The sequence below is a fragment of the Amia ocellicauda genome, chromosome 3 (assembly GCF_036373705.1).
Source record: "Amia ocellicauda isolate fAmiCal2 chromosome 3, fAmiCal2.hap1, whole genome shotgun sequence".
In the NCBI taxonomy this organism is placed as follows: domain Eukaryota; kingdom Metazoa; phylum Chordata; class Actinopteri; order Amiiformes; family Amiidae; genus Amia; species Amia ocellicauda.
Genome location: NC_089852.1, coordinates 51,791,522 through 51,804,869, shown reverse-complemented (window position 1 = coordinate 51,804,869; position 13,348 = coordinate 51,791,522). Strand labels below are relative to the sequence as shown.

Genomic DNA, 13,348 nt, shown 5'->3' with positions numbered 1-13,348 from the left:
AACACTGAGGCACAAGTGTGGAAAAGGTAAAAAACAGTAAAGGTAAAAAAAACAATGTTACTGATAAATGATACTTTTGCATACCTTTTAGAAGAGAACATCTGAATAGCCTCTGAAATTACAGAGGCAAGTTAACATCTTCATATCATTTAAAGCTTCCCTCCAGAATACAACCTTGGGAAAATGATAAAATCATATTCAGTCATTTCAGGTACAAGAGATGTACCAGTCTACTGGTGTAATGATGCATCTGCAGCAGGAGAAGACACTGACCAGTTCTGCTAAAAACGGGTGGCTCATTCACCCACTGTGGGGTATTGGAGGAGAGAGAGAGAGAGTCTGTGCAGTCGGACACATCCTAAAATGCATGACTAATCAACTTGTTAGAATAGGGAAGAAGATGTTGATATAGGAAAAGACAAGAGACTGGAAGGAGGAAGAAGTAGCTTGGTGAAAAAAGATTTAATACCTTAATACCAGCAGCAATAGAAAACCAGTGTAGAGCCAAGTTAACTCACAAAAGGAGCTTTCAGTGTGGAGCAGTGCATGTTTGCTAAATGTTTGCTAAAGAAATACATCCATCCATGTTCAATAACCACTTCCTCCAGTGTAGGGTCATGGTGACCCAGAACCTAACCTGGCAGACACAGGGCGCAAGGCAGGGTACACCTTGGATACCAGTAGTAACATGTAGCATGTCCTTGGGAACTGGGAGGAAACCTGAGCACCCAGAGAAAACCACACAGAAAAACAGCAAAAATTCCCAAGATACCCAAAGCCAGAATCAAATCACGGCACCTTACAAAATATGTTTATATTTGTATAAATCACATTGAATCTGCTGCTGCCAACGCTGCAATATACTTGGTGGCTAAACTATGATTTCTCCAGTTAATTCTAGTGTTCAAGCGAAAGCCTTCAGGCATTCTGTGCTTGTACAGGGAAATGGTAAACTAAGTGGATAGACACCATATTGGAAAGTGAAGAAACACATTGTATTGTGTAAAAGTAGTTTTTCTGAATCCATGATATTCACTCTTTAAAAGTACAAGGTTTGATAATGTGACAACAGAATGCTTTCCTGCTTTGCATGACCATTTACATTGATTCGAATTGTACAGTACATCAGGCTTTTCAAAGCCAGATGAATACTTCAGCTACTTAGTAGACATTTTGGGAAATATATAGAAAGTCAGTCTGGCTTTTAACTAATTGTCTTTCATGCTAATTGTGATGAGTTTATATTTATAACTAAATAAAAACCTCTTGAGATGCACTATAGCATTCTTATCAGTTCCACAATGCATTACTGAGGAAGCCCACTATTAATTAAAGTTGAAGAGCTCTCTTGAGATGCGGTGTATTGTTATATGATCCTGAGGTTGTGGGTTCTGTTCACGTGTTGCACTCTTTAAAGGCCAAGTTAAATGGGATATATTTATCTGCACTCCATGATCTACGTAGAGCCTGTGATATACACTACTGTATCATCCTGTAATCTGGAGGTTCTTTTTGTTTTTGTTTTTTTACATATTTCTAACAGATTGATAGAGACAAGACTATAAATTATATGATTCCCTGGCTGCTTGATCCACTTGTGGGTTGTATCGTAGGTTTTGGCATGTTCCCGAGTCTGAGAACACAGATCCAGAGAAGTAATGATCTTCATTAATAGAGAAGGATCCATTGAAGTACACAGAGGTGAAGCGCATAACAGACTGAAATAATATAATCTGTTGAGGCCTCTCACAGATGCAACTGGACAGTTTTCAAAATATGGTTGATTCCAGTATTTATTTGCCTATTATTTCACAGTAACCTGAAATGAAAAACTTATGAAGTGGATTAAAATAATAGAAGTGGATTCAAAAGAGTTTGTGAGAAAAATTGTTTTTGCTTGGATTGTTTGTTATGGCGCTGAACCCATTAACTTAGATCCTTTAAAAATCTGCTGTGTCAGAATCATGCTTGTGGGACGAATGCCAACTAATAATTAAATGTGCACAACTGAAATGATGTGCCCAGGTACACTTGATTATAATTTTAGTTAGGTTAATGTTAAAAGTTAGCGTTACATTATATAAATACTGACAGATGTAGCCAGGTGATAGGTGGTAAATTATGTTATGGTTGAATGACAAATATGAGAAGAATCTCCATTGTTTCAGATTTCAAATTAAAACATTGAAATAATTGTGTGATCAATCTTAATAATGATTGTTAAGGGACTTACTGTGTTTGGTTAAAATATTAAATTTTTGGTGTGATAGGGAGAAAGCTCAGAATCATATGGTATGCTGACACAAATGTTTGGGAAGCACTCTTCTGCCATTCAAGTCTATTGTTACATTATATTTTTGATAGCTCTGGTGAGTGGCCCAAGGACAACTTATTAAATGCCACTTCAAACTGCCTGGTAAAGCTGTGTCTTCACCTGGAATATATATAAGCTGTTTTCAGGTAAGTGGATTTAGACTGAGGTTGACAACAGTGTACGAAATCTGCCCTCCCTGCCAGTTGGTAACTCTGGCTGACAGCCAGCTTGACAGGGGAAAACAACCTTTTTTGATATGCTGGTCAGATGGGATGTCAAAGTATGAATTCGAGATTAACACACATATAACAAGGATAAAGGCTTGGTCAGATTGACCTTAAGCTTCTGCACTACATTATGGTATAATAAAGACCCATAGTGTGTGCATCTTAGTAGCACCAAAATAAAAAGTGGTGTATTGATTAAAAAACAAATCAATGTTATTGTGATTGGGGATTACTGAGAAATTTAAGGAATAAATGTTTACCTCCATACTGCATGATAAGCAATTGCAGAATAAAGAGGGTCCTGGGATCAGGTGGATAGAGCTGGGGTTACTGAGATGCCTGATGGGTTAACGGGAGGAGCTTCTGTGCTGGGCATAACGTCAGCTCTTTTCTGCCGCATTTGATGTGCTCTTGTTTGGTTAAGTGCTGCTTGTGGGTTTCCCAGCAGAGTTTATTGTCTCTCCCTTCAATGTGGATGATGGATTCATATGGAATGGTTCCCAGCGAGAACGGGGAGCTCAGGTGTGGCAGAAATGGCAGGTGGCAAGAGCTGACTTGACAGCAATTAGATGTACAAATCTTTGATTAGACTCCTGGGAAAGAAGGCATTAGCAACAGTGAATGGGCCCATGCTTTTTTCCCACTGCCTCATTAGCTGCAATGCTTCTGTTACTTTAACTAGCCCTGTAAAACTCTCTCTCACACACACTTATGGGCACATGTAGACAACACATACATGCACATGCACGCATGCACAGACATACATTATTAATGCACATTCTGGGTCCACGCTCTGAGAAGTGTGTTTGCAGCTCCTCAAGGAAACATTTGTTTTGCCTGGGTTTTCACTTGTTATACAAAATACTATTTTGAATTCATCATACATACTGGACAATTGCATGGGGTGATATTGAATAATTATCCTAATCCTAATCCTAATAATAATACATGCATTTACTTCTTATAAATAACACTTCACATGAAAATAATTCATAAAGTGCTTCTTCGCTGGGACAATCAAAAAACTTCTAAGGAAAGAGTATTAACCTTCTCAAAATAGTTTGATAGTTTGAACTTCCAACTTTTCTACACATTTTTCAGTAATCAGACCAGTACATAGTGTAAACTTATAGTGTAGTCAAACAAATTTGTAAATTGCTATTTGTTTTTATTTTTAATTTTTTTTTTAAATGCTATAATATTTATGGTGGATATTTTAGTTGAAGATCCCACAGTAACCAGAGAAAATATATTTTTTATGATGAACCACTTTTATTGATACTTTACTACAGTTTTTACTATATCACCTGAATTCAGATAGGATATAATTTATTTATTTTGTTTCACTTCTTAATTAAACATGTCTTCAACTCTCACAGGGAAGGCAGGATATTTTCTTAAACAACAGAATATAATAAATACAATAAAAAACAAAAACTAAAAACTTTTTTTTTTTCAAAAAATGATATATATTATGGCCAGTGCATTGCATTGTATGTAACCAAGACTGCTTAGACTTGCTGTTTACCTTTTAAATGCATTTTGTTCTCTTGCAATCTGTAAATTTAAAAGTGTGAGGTGGATTGAGAACCCGACACCTCAGATCCATATAAAAATGTGTATATGTATTCAATTTTTTTCCTTTCACAATGAGTATATATATTTATATACCTTTTTTCAGAGTGTCTTAAGCATTCACCCCTCTTTAACGTTTTAAAATGTCACAATCCATGGACATCTTGTTTGGATGAATGTACCTTGATAAACTGCATGAAGAAAGCAGTTTGTGTGAAGAAAGGAGAAGATTGCAATCTTGACTACAACACTGCGAATACATGTCTTGATTTAGGAACTAACATTACAAACAACAGTTTTGCTTTGGTTCACATTGCAAACAGTGTTGATGATTCACATGCTTTGTTTGTTCTGCCTTAATGCTGCTAAATCCAAGTCTCTCAAATAGACCAGAGTGGTAGGGTGGTTTCTGTCTATCAGGGTGGTGTGCAGCTCAGCTCTATCAGTGTCATTAGGAGAGTGAGTAAACAGCAGCTTTGTGTGTTAAAGTATCTTGTGTTCATATGGATACCTGACAAACTCGTTGGGAGGGACACGTTGCCCGTTTCCCTTTTTTTCCAGATCATGCAGTTACGGTCAAACATATTATCACTTTTTGTTTGAAATCATGTTTAATGATGATTAGTTCTATACGTTTTCTCCATTCAACCTTAACCGAGTGGTATGTATATGTCACAAGCATTTCATAGGTGTGAGATAAACTGTGATAAGACAGGGGGATGTACAAACATGATTGCTACGCCACTGAAATTAAGGCACGCACACCCACCATCCGAACTCTACTCAGTTAGCTGTAATTATTACAGTTTTTGCTAGGCTGGACCAATTCAACTTCCTTTAAAATGAGGATTGTTCATTGAACAATAAAGTGTAATGAGGAATATTTATTAAACTCCCAAAATGTTTCAAATACGTATATATTTTTTAATATAGAATAATTAGGACCTTTGAAATATTAGAAAACAAATTTAAACTTAAATTAATTTTAGATCATAATTTTGGTCTTCAATTTTGTATCTTCACTATGATCAAATGGCGTGACAGTATATATATATATATATATATATATATATATAGTTCTATGTAATGAAAGCTTTAACTGCTAGAATGAGTAGAGTGAAGGGAGGAGCCATAGGGTAATGTTGACACTTACTGATTATTAGTTTAGTGAGATCTGTCTCTTCAAATATTTCATCTGTATACTTCTCCCTGTGTGGGGGAAAGCATTCGTCACAGAAGGAGAGTTGTCTGATGTGGGTGGGATTATGCTAGGAAAACTGAATAGGCTATCAGATTTGGCATCACTGAGCTGAGCAGGTACAATCATAAGCAGCAGTATGCCATCTCTAGTTCAGCATTAGTGTGAGACAAAGGATGCCGTAATGAGTTATCATATTGCACTGAGGTTTTCTTAATTAGCCCTGAAATATTTTACCTCTTTACTGCCAGCCACTAATAAAGGGTGCTGATTCCCCTGTAGAGTAACACTTCTAATTGGCATGTTCCCTTTTGTTAATGAGAAGGTATTTTCCCATTGTGGGCTTTCACTTTCCTAAGTGACACAGTGAATATTCCTCTGTCATTATGGAAACATTTAATTTCATTAAAATGAAAAGGATAAAAGAAAAAATATTTTGTCAATGTTCATTTTAACCTAGTGTACATCATACGTACCCATATATATATATTTGACATATAGATATGTATATGGATAGATATGTATTTATTTTTTCCACTTGCTTTGATGTACAGCTTCTCTTTTCCAGTTTCTCTTTGCCTGCAAAGTTTATGATTTCATCTTCCCATCTTTTATGTGGTCGTCATAAGCAAGTGGAAACATCTTGGGAAGGCCTTCACCCAGGAGCTCGATATAGGCTGATGGTGATTATATATATATATATATTTGTTTGGTGTCACCTTTTATTTAAACTCATTTACTAAATATTTAGTAAATAAATATTGACTATGAATCATGAACATGTATCAATTATATATTTTTGAAGAATAAGGACTGCCAACATCTATTCACTGCTTTTGCAATATATGGGGCATGTAAGTTTGCGGTGATTGATTCAGACTGCTGTCTCAGGCACACCCACCTCTGAGCTCCTGCCTCACCAGCAGAGTGATGAACGTGCAACGCAAGGTCCTCATGTAAAACAGAATTCTTAACTTTTGATTGGTGTCAGAATTTCAATTTGTTGTTGATTTAAATACCCTGTACCTCTTCACTGATGTTAAAGATTATATTATTTGTCATAGATCTATACTGCTATAGACAATTACATGACATACATGCATTACATGAGGGCTATTCTGCACTGCCACAAACACCTGAGAGGTGGACTGAGACAGAGTGTAACAACATTACTCTGAATGTAATGTATGGCTGTATTGCTAATGTTTGCTAATGGCTTTTAATTTTATCTGTCCTTGGATTTTCATGATCCTTGTACAGGATATAAGGTAACCGTTGCTTTAATATTATGCATTGTAAAACCCAGCATTCTGTTGAGTGCATAATATGATAAATAATATATATATATATATTTACATGATTTATGTACATGATGTATTTCAGGCTCTGTACATGTATTTGAATGGTTTTCTGCACACAAGGGATCAGGGTTTTGGAGACATCTGAGAAAATTAATGTTGGTATCTCGTCTCTAAGGTAAGTTTCTCTCAGTCAGCTTCCAAATACAATTTCCTCATTTGTTTTTCAATGTCAGAAGTATGCATTTAGTTAATTGTGTGTATCAAAAGGATATTGTTATAATGATGATGATGCTTCCATTTGGATCATGCGTTTATCTTAGTCAACAGTATTTGTAAATCAATTGCAAAATATTCAGTTGTAAACACCAGATACAAAAAAAAAAAGTGTATAGTCTAGATTCAACAGGTTACAGCCCAAACATAATGCAATTGGTTACACAAGGAACCAAAATTGGAGTGTAAGATATAGTTTCAAATGACAAATTACAGGACTCAAACACAACAAGCTACATTTACAAAGCATGCAAAGGATTTTCTGCAATGGTCAGGGCTTAAAACAGTGCAGTGGTGGTGATAACATTAGGTTTCAAGGCAGATAGATTATAAAACCAATCAGTGGGGGTTGAGAGTTTTCAGGGGGCACTAAAATAGGTGCTCAGAAATCAAGTTGTATTATGTGATAACATAGGCTGCATCAGCCTTTGCTTTTCATCTGCTTGATGATTAATACACATGTTATTCTGTGTATTGCCTTTTTATCGATCTTCATCTGTGAGTATTATTTAAAATGACCACCATTATAGTATGCTTTGCTTTGTCTCCAGTCATTCTGAACAGCACTGTGCCTTCAGTGTAGCTGTGCTATATACACATCTCTCTCACCTCTTATCCCCTGCAGACTACCTGTGGGATATGCCCCCTTTCAAGGGACTCTGTTGCCATGGGGATTCAATTTCATGAGCTGCTTGGAACTGCCAGTTATTCTCTAAGCTTTCCATGCAAGTCAGGGTTTTTTCCACTGATATCAACTATACCTCATTAATAGTAATCACATCTTAATTAAGGGTTAATTGGGGCTCGCACAGAGAGATTTCATGAACATGGCCTAAATAATTAATATTGTGGTAACTTCAGACCTCATCCACACCAGAGCTAAATAGAGGGTTTTCTTTTTCTTGTTTCTTTCTCTGATATTCAAGTCTTGATCCCAATTTGTATCGCTTGGTTTTTGCCGTTGTTTATTATAATCATTTTAAATCCAGCTGTGTTATGCTCTGTCCGCTTCACTTAATCCCCATCACACAATTCTCCTTCCTCCCCCAATGTTAAGTGAATCATGGTGCACCACTGATACTGTAATAACTGGGAATACCTAGAGTGCTGGACCCAGGTGCGGAGCACAGGAGAAGTGTTAGGTCAGTAGCCAGTAGACTACTCACTAGTAGACTCTTATATATATATAAGAACATAAGAAAGTTTACAAATGGAATGAATGCTTAGAATTACAACTTGAGAGAAAACAATTTCTGCTTCTGTAGTCCCAACTGGGCTTTCCCAGTCTATGTTTGGGAAATTTAAATCCCCCATTATAACAGCCACATCCTTGCTACATGCAGTCCTGATTAATGCAATATATTTCTGAATATATTAATTGGGTGGCATGTAACACACTCCTACCACTAATCCTCCCGATCTTTTATTTAAAAGTTGAACCCACAATGATTCAGTTTCATTAGCAGGATCTAATTTGAGTCTCAATTGTCATTTCTGGCATATAATGCTTCCCCACCACCTCTTCGATTATGTGTCTCTCCTAAACTGTGTGCATCCTTTCAACTTGTATTCCTCCCCATCATTTTCTGTAAGCCATGTTTCTATCACTCCTACAACATCATAGTCACATGCCAACACTGTGGCTTCTTGGTCTAACATCTTGTTCCTTATACTCCTGGCATTGAGGTACAAACATTTCAGGACTTGCCTTCTAGCAGTTTCGCTTTGTTTTCTTTCCTTAGTAGAACATGTCCAATTGTCAGAGCTCCCTACCCCCCTGGTCCCTAGTTTAAAAGAATCTCAATTACTCAGCACATCCGCACTGCCAATGCATTAGCCCCCCTTCTGTTTAGATGTAGACTGTCCTGTTTGTACAGTTCTCATCTACACCAGAAGAAAGACCAATGCTCTATAAATCCAAATCCCTCTTCCCTACACCAGGATTTCAACCATGTGTTGATCTTTCTAATCTCTGCCTGTCTCCAGGCCTGGTCTGTGGTACCAGTAGTATTTCGGAGAACCTCTGGCCTACTCTTTCTTATGTCATTGGTTCCAATGTGGACCATGACCAGTGGATACCCCCAGCTTTGGCCAGGAGCCCGTCTACTAGTTTAGGGAGATTTGCAACCTGAGCACCAGGCAAGCAAGATACCATGCAGGTCTCCTTATCACTAGAACACACTGTGTGATCTACGCCTCTAAGATTCGAGTCTCCTACTATAACTACCTCCCTGTTCTGGGGGGGAGTGGGCACCATGGTGCTTTGGTGCTCAACTGCCCTCCCATTACCCTCTGAGCTGTCACTCTCCAACTCGATGTCCAGTAGTTGGAACCTGTTGGGCATTTCTAACTCTTGGGTCATCTCTAAGGTGTGTGCACACCCTTTTCTGCGGTTACGACCTACTGTAACCCAGCAGTTCTCTATACTTTCCTGCTATAAGGGCTCAACTTTCCTAGGTTTTGGCATGCACACCATCTCTCTCATGGGCTGATTGACCAATTCTTCCATGTCATTAATACAGCGCAGATCAACAAGATGAGCCTCAAGATCATGGACTTCAACTTGCTGACAACGTTCACAAATGAAATCTTCCTGGATGAGTTCAGGCAATCATGTTCTGCAAACCTGACACTGTAGTGACCACATGCTTCTAAATTTAGTAAGTTGTTGGTGCCCTAAACACTGTCTGTTGGTTTTTGTCCTCTAAATCAACGGCTTGACTTTCTTTTTCTTGTTACCGAGTAACAGCACAGCTCTTTCTCTGCAGCTGCTTAAGTACCTTTGTGTTTAGCTTCCTGCCATCAATTGACACCTCACTGACTCAGTGACTCCACCTCCAAATCCTAAACTAGGTCACCTTTCCTTCAATCTAGTTACTCTAACCAACACAGCTGCTGGACTGAAATTAGATTAACTTCAATTAAGGCAAAGCTAAAAACAAGATTAAGAATGCTAAGACTGCCTGAAAGTAGAAACACAACAAAATAGCTGTCTCTCACACCTTGTCACGTTTCCCTCGGGGAGTCGGGAACAGGGGACCCAAGTGCAGTGCTGGATCGCAGGATGGTCGGACAGGCGTCGGTCGGGTACTGGCAAAGCAGGGCAAACAAGGGCTGGGTAAAGACGTGGTCGTGGTAACGGGTGATGCTCGGAGGAACAAGACTGGAACAGGGACAGGGAAAAGGCTAGGTAATGCAGATGGAACTGACAAAACTTCGCCACGACTGAGGGAAGTGAGGGGATTATAAAGGGGAGCTGGAACCAGGCTGGGAGGTGCAGGGCGAATGGGAACAGAGGGATAGAACAGGATTGCACATGGGTGACTGGAATGTTAATTGACAGAATGAAGAGAGCAGGGAGAAGGCAGGGAAATGGCGGCCCCTAGTGGGGATAGAGGGGGAGCGCTAGGGGACCATGACACACCTGTCCTGTGTCTGACTTGGGAGTCTCTTTTCAAAGTACATATTCAATTCAGTAAATAAATATGGAGGGTAATTAGTGCAAAAATAAATAATCATATAAATAAATAACGAAATACATAGGCCTACATGAAAAATACATAAAAAACTAAATAAATATATGTATTTTTTTTTTATTATTCATCTATGTATTTATTTATTTTGTATTTTATTTATTTATTTTTAATTTTGGCAAACGATGTTGTATATAAGGGAAATAGAATATTTAACCACCCCACACAGGTCCCCTTCGGTAAAAGGAAGAATATTGACGTGTAATTGAAAAAGATGCCCCAAAGAGCAGTTTATTCACACAATAGAATACAATTACTAAGTAGGTCAGATAAAAGGAGCAGACAATAACATTAAAAACAGTTTAACACTAGCCACGTTTTGTGCAGCTTTTGCAATATAAAAGTAAATATCTCTGAGTATGTGAATTTCTTCCACATATCTGTTCTTAGGCATATATGTTAATAAACATTTTAACTAAATACATATAAGGCGTTTCAGCTGTAAACTCCTCAAAATTAATAATTCATAAATACTTTCTCCTCCAACCAGGACCCTCAGTTTATGCAACAGCCTACTGAATATAATATAGCCAACAATCTGGGCTTTGTAACATTAGTCATTGTGAAAGAATAATAATCATGTTGTCTATGCGCTCATTTTGATAAACAATTGAATAATCACTGGTGATAGCTCTCTGCCTGTCCTCTGATCAGCTCAGCAAGTTTCTAACTTTCCTTTTGAATTAAATATTTTGTGTTAGGTGTAGGGCTGGTGACAGGCTTGCTGGTGCATTTAGACTGCTGTTGGCACTAATTCAGCATGCAGGACTGAAGGTGCCCCTCGCCCTGTCACCATGTCTACTGGCACACGGAACAAAAACACTGCCAAGTTACAAAATACAACACAAACAGCCCTGTTGAAAAGCGAGTTTTCTGCAGTGATGTATGTAGCTGTTCACATGGAACCATTTCAACGCACTTCACGTTGTATAAAGTAAAAAGTAAAATATGTATTTCAAATTTCGAGTTTAATAAAATAATATGTATCAACTGTTTTACATTGTAAAATATAACATGTCAGTAATTGTGCTATAGCCCTATTTTAAATACACACCCCACTCCTCCCTGTCTCTCGTCTTTTGTCTCTCTCTCGTCACTATTAGGCCTATTAATAATAATAATAATAATAATAATAATAATAATAATAATAATAATAATATTTCCCCCTCCTCCCTATCTCTCTCTCGTGTCTAGTTATTATTATTATTTATGTATGTATGTATGTATGTATGTATGTATGTATTTATTAACAGATGTCCTTTTCCTAACTGTTAAAACAAATGCAACACGTACAAGAAAAAACCCCACAACAAATATCACCTGGTGAACAGCACATTATGTTTACATGCTGGTTCATATGTAAATAGTCCTCCCAATATCAATCAATCAATCGATCAATTTTTATTTGAATTAGCGCCCTTCGCAAGGTAGCCACAGAGCGCTTTACAGACTGGTAAATATACAACAAACATACAGCAAAATAAAAGAATACATGCATAATACATTAAAGTAAAATAAAAATATACCTTTAACAGTTTAAATGATCTAAAATAAAGTACATTAACATTTAAATAAATAAGCCATTTAGGCACGGAGGAGAGAAAAATAAAAACTCCTATGGATGGCGTGTAGGAGAAAATAAATCTCTTGGGGTCCATGGCTTAAGGCCTAGGCCTAATGGTTGCCTTCCCTCCAGGCAGAATATTTGTTACAGCAGCAAAGAGATCAGAAAGTTCTTAAATGGTGCTGCTGGCTGTGGTTTTCGCTCTGGTGGGGGGCCTCTCGCCTGCCCTCTTGGTGGTCGGGTTGGAACATCAACAGCCCTTGGGTGGCAATGGCTCGTCAGACCTTGGGGTGTGGGTAACTTTTTAACCCTCCATGGTGGGGTGCCTCTGAAGTGGGTTGTGCCTCATCGGGCTTCCATGGTGGGGGACGAGGTGCCTCATAGAAACCTCAGAGGGGGCCATTGCTGGAAGACAAAACGATAGTTGTGCTTAGATAATGGTCATGCAATGCAGAACATCTCCAAAACAATTGTGCATTGCATGTCCATGGCACACCGGCGGCATTATGGGCTAGGAAAACAGAGACTGAACAGATGAGTCTTTAGCCGGGATTTAAAGGCAGAGAGGAAAAAAGACAGTTGTCTTACATTGGCTGGAAGATTGTTCCACAGTTTCGGGACCCTATAATTGAATGCTCTACCACCTGCGGTTTTCTTGTGTATTTTAGGGACCACTAAGTACTGGCTTCCTGGGATAAAAATTGGAAACCTGGAGTGTATTTGATAAGATCTTTTAAGTAAGGAGGTGCCAGTCCCTTTAAATGCTAGTAACAGAACTCTAAAGTCTATCTTGTAACGCATGGGGAGCCAGTGAAGAGAAGCTAATACTGGAGTGATGTGTTTATGTTCTTTTGTTTTAGTTGCAGCATTTTGGACTAACTGAATTGCAGAAATAGCTGTGTTTGTGCTGCCTGACAGAATGGCATTACAGTAATCCAATCTAGATGTAACAAATGTGTGTCAATTTCACAGTGTCATGTAATGAGAGGAATTATCTTAGTCTAGCAATGTTTCTAAGATAGAGGAAGGAAGATCTCGACACATTCTGAATGTGTGATTCAAAGGTTAGATTAAGATCACAGATGACACCCAGGTTTCATGCCAGGGTTAACCCAGGGATAACCCAGGGTTATCATTACTCAATTTTGTTAGTGTATGATGAACAATTAGATTTTTGTCCCCTAAAATTAAGACTTCTGTTTTATCAGAATTAAGCATAAGAAAATTACTTGTCACCAATATGTATTACTGGAATATTTGATCATGTAGAGAGTTTTCCTTCACACTTACTGCAGACAGTCTGAGCCTTCATTGAATAAATTCTGTGCAGAATGAGGACAGTCTGTGTGACTTGACCCCACCC

At 38.0% G+C, this 13,348-nt stretch overlaps 1 pseudogene; it reads right to left on the bottom strand.

Annotated features, from left to right (window-relative positions):
* Positions 1–9,894: 9,894 nt before the first annotated feature.
* On the bottom strand, positions 9,895–13,096 carry LOC136747241 (uncharacterized; annotated as a pseudogene).
* Between the last annotated feature and the right edge of the window lie 252 nt (positions 13,097–13,348).